Source organism: Acomys minous, assembly GCF_964271855.1.
Source record: "Acomys minous genome assembly, chromosome: 10".
Lineage (NCBI taxonomy): Eukaryota > Metazoa > Chordata > Mammalia > Rodentia > Muridae > Acomys > Acomys minous.
Genome location: NC_140491.1, coordinates 20,040,564 through 20,045,458, shown reverse-complemented (window position 1 = coordinate 20,045,458; position 4,895 = coordinate 20,040,564).

Genomic DNA, 4,895 nt, shown 5'->3' with positions numbered 1-4,895 from the left:
TAATAGGCATTGAAGAAAGAGAAGATATCAGACTCCAAGGCCCAGAAACTCTTCTCAGCAAAATCATAGAAGAAAATTTCCCCAATCTAAAGAAAGAGGTGCCTATAAACATACAAGAGGCATACAGAACACCTAATAGAATTGACCAGAAAAGAAAAACTGCCCGTCACATAATAATCAAAACACAAAACATACAGAACAAAGAAAAAATATTAAAAGCTGCAAGGGAAAAGGGCCAAATAACATTTAATGGCAAACCTATCAGAATTACACCCGACTTCTCAGCAGAGACCATCAAAGCCAGAAGGGCCTGGACAGAGATCCTGCAAACCCTAAGAGACCACAGATGCCAGGCCAGACTACTTTACCCAGCAAAACTATCAATAACCATTGATGGAGAAAACAAAATATTCCATGACAAAACCAAATTCAAACAGTACCTATCCACAAATCCAGCTTTACAGAAGGTACTAGAAGGAAAACTCCATCCCAAAGGGTCAAGCTACAACCAAAACTACTCAGGAAATAGATAACTATACCATGGCAAAAAGACAACTACACAAACGCTCAACTGAAAACAACATCAAAATTAAGACTCTTAATAGTAACTGGTCGTTAATATCTCTCAACATCAATGGTCTCAATTCTCCAATAAAAAGACACAGACTAACTGAATGGGTGCATAAACAGGATCCAACATTCTTATGCATCCAAGAAACACATCTCACCCATAATGATAGGCATCACCTCAGGATAAAAGGTTGGAAAAAAATATTCCAAGCAAATGGACACAAGAAGCAAGCAGGCGTAGCCATTTTAATATCGAACAAAATAGATTTTCAACCAAGATTAATCAAAAGGGATGAGAATGGACACTTCTTACTCATCAAAGGTAAAGTAAACCAAGATGACATCACAATTCTGAACATCTATGCTCCCAATACAAGGGCACCCACATTTGTAAAAGATCTGTTAAAAAGGCTTACACCACACATCAAGCCCCACACAATAATAGTGGGAGATTTCAACACCCCACTCTCACTGAAGGACAAGTCATCAAAACAGAAACTAAGCCAAGAAATAACATCACTAACCAATGCCATGGGTCAAATGGACCTAACAGATATCTATAGAACCTTGCACCCAAACAAGAAAGAATACACCTTCTTCTCTGCACCCCATGGAACCTTCTCCAAAATTGATCACATCGTAGTTCACAAAGAAAGCCTCAACAGATACAAGAGGATTGAAATCATACCTTGTATCCTATCAGATCATCATGGGCTTAGGTTGCAATTCAACAACAACAGAAATAACAAAAAGCCTACACGTATGTGGAAACTAAACAACTCTCTGCTAAATGACACCTGGGTCAGGGAAGAAATAAAGAAAGAAATCAAGGAGTTTCTGAAATTCAATGAAAATGAAGGAACAACATACCCAAATCTGTGGGATACACTGAAAGCAGTGCTAAGAGGAAAATTCATAGCACTAAGTGCCTTTAAAAAGAAATTGGAAGCATCGCACATAAACACCTTAATGACACAACTGGAAGCCCTAGAAAAAAAAGAAGCAGAAACACCCAAAAGGAGTAGACGCCTGGAAATAATCAAACTCAGGGGTGAAATTAACAAATTAGAAACTAAAAAAACAGTCCAAAGAATCAACAAAACCAAGAGCTGGTTCTTTGAGAAAGTCAACAAGATAGACAGACCTTTAGCCAAACTAACTAAAAGGCAGAGAGACAGTATTGAAATCAACAAAATCAGGAATGAAAAGGGAGACATAACAACAGACACTGAAGAAATACAAAGAATCATAAGATCCTACTTTGAAGGCATATATGCCACAAAATTTGAAAATCTAAGGGAAATGGACGATTTTCTTGATCAATTTCACTTGCCAAAGTTGAATGAAGAACAGATAAACAAGCTAAATAGTCCCATTTCCCCTACAGAAATTGAAGTAATCATTGATAGTCTCCCAACCAAAAAAAGCCCAGGGCCAGATGGCTTCAGTGCTGAATTCTACCAGACCTTCAAGGGCGAGTTAATACCGATACTCTTCAAACTACTCCAAAAGATAGAAAGGGATGGAACATTACCAAACTCATTCTATGAGGCCATAGTCTCATTGATACCTAAACCTCACAAAGACTCAACAAAGAAAGAGAATTTCAGACCAATTTCTCTGATGAACATCGATGCAAAAATACTAAATAAAATACTTGCAAAACGAATACAAGAGCACATCAGAGATATCATTCATCATGACCAAGTAGGCTTCATTCCAGGCATGCAGGGATGGTTTAATATACGGAAATCCATCAATGTAATCCACCACATAAACAAACTGAAAACAAAAAACCACATGATCATCTCTTTGGATGCAGAGAAAGCATTTGATAAAATCCAACACCCATTCATGTTTAAAGTTTTAGAGAGATCGGGAATACAAGGCACTTTCCTCAACATAATAAAGGCTATATATAGGAAGCCAATAGCCAAAATCAAAGTAAATGGTGAGATACTCAAGGAAATTCCTCTAAAATCAGGAACAAGGCAAGGCTGCCCACTCTCTCCATATCTCTTCAATATAGTAGTCGAAGTTCTAGCCAGAGCAATAAGACAACATAAGGAGATCAAGGGTATTCAAATGGGAAAGGAGGAAGTCAAATTATCCCTATTTGCAGATGATATGATAGTCTACATAAGTGACCCTCAAAATTCCACCAGAGAACTCCTACAGCTGATAAACACCTTCAGCAAATTGGCTGGATACAAAATTAACTCAAAAAAGTCTGTAGCCTTCCTATACACAAATGACAAGCTTGCAGAGGAAGAAATTAGGAAAACTACACCCTTCTCATTAGCCACAAGTAATATAAAGTACTTAGGAGTTACTCTTACTAAACAAGTGAAGGACCTGTTTGAAAAAAATTTCAAATCCCTAAAGAAAGAGATTGAAGATGACATGAGAAGATGGAAGGATCTACCTTGCTCATGGATAGGGAGAATTAACATAATAAAAATGGCCATCCTACCAAAAGCAATCTACAGATTCAATGCAATCCCTATCAAAATACCTACACAATTTTTTAAAGACATTGAAAGTTCAATTCTGAACTTCATATGGAAAAACAAAAAACCCAGAATAGCTAAAACAATCCTGTACAATAAAAGGTTCTCTGGAGGAATCTCCATACCTGATCTCAAATTGTACTATAAAGCAATAGTAATTAAAACTGCATGGTACTGGCACAGCAACAGGCTGGTTGATCAGTGGAATTGAATCGAAGACCCAGATATGAATCCACACACATATGGTCATTTGATTTTTGACAAAGAAGCCAAATCCATTCGATGGAAAAGGGATAGCATCTTCAACAAATGGTGCTGGTCTAACTGGATGTCTATGTGTAAAAAAATGCACCTGGACCCCTATCTGTCACCTTGTACAAAACTCAAATCCAAGTGGATTAAAGACCTCAACATAAAACCAGAGACACTAAATCACTTAGAAGAAAAAGTGGGGAAGAGCCTGGAACATATTGGCACAGGAGACAACTTCCTGAACAGAACACCAACAGCCCAGGCATTAATGTCAACAATTAATAAATGGGACCTCATGAGGCTGAAAAGCTTCTGTAAGGCAGATGACACCGTAAAGAGTACAAAGCGACAGTCTACAGACTGGGAAAAGATCTTCACTAACCCCACATCTGACAAAGGTCTAATATCCAAAATATATAAAGAACTCAAGAAATTAAATACCACCAAACCAAATAACCCAATCGAGAAATGGGGCATGGAACTAAACAGAGAATTCTCAACAGAGGAATATCAAATGGCTGAGAAACACTTAAAGAAATGCTCAACCTCCTTAATCATCAGGGAAATGCAAATCAAAACAACGCTGAGATTCCATCTTACACCCATCAGAATGGCTAAGATCAAAAATTCAAGCGACACCACATGCTGGCGAGGATGTGGGGAGAGAGGAACACTCCTTCATTGCTGGTGGGAATGCAAACTAGTACAACCACTTTGGAAATCTATCTGGTGCTATCTCAGAAAAATGGGAATAGGGCTTCCTCAGGACCCAGCTATTCCACTCCTTGGAATATACCCAGAAGATGCTCCAGCACACAGCAAGAAAATTTGCTCAACCATGTTCATAGCAGCCCTATTCATAATAGCCAGAACATGGAAACAGCCTAAGTGTCCCTCAGTAGAAGAATGGATAAAGAAACTGTGGTACATATACACTATGGAATACTATTCAGCTATTAAAAACAAGGAATTCCCAAAATTTGTGGATAAATGGATTGAGCTAGAAATGATCATAATGAGTGAGTTAACTCAGAAGCAGAAAGACTCAAATGGTATATACTCACTTATATCTGCATATTAGCCCAACGGGCATGTCCCACGAAAGCCTTCACTTACCAGGAAACAGAGACAGAGGAGAGGACATTCTAGTGGGACTCTAGATGTGAGATTCATGAGAGAAAGGCAAAGTAGAAGGACCCAGAGGGTCCTAGGAGCCTACAAGTAGAACATTATGATAGGCAGATTTGGGCACAGGGGTCCCACTCAAACTAGGCACCAGACAAGGACAATACAGGCGGTAAACCTTAAACCCCTACCCAGATCTAGACAATGGACAGAACACTCTCCACAGTAAAGTGGAGAGTGGGATATTACGTTCTCACACACTCTGGTGCCACACCTCTGACCATGTCCCCTGGATGGGGAGACCTGATGGCACTCAGAGGAAGGACAGCAGGTTACCAAGAAGAGACTTGATACCCTATGATCATATAGAGGGGGAGGTAATCCCCCTCAGGAACTGTCATAGGGGAGGGGAATAAGGGGAAAATGGGAGGGAGGGAA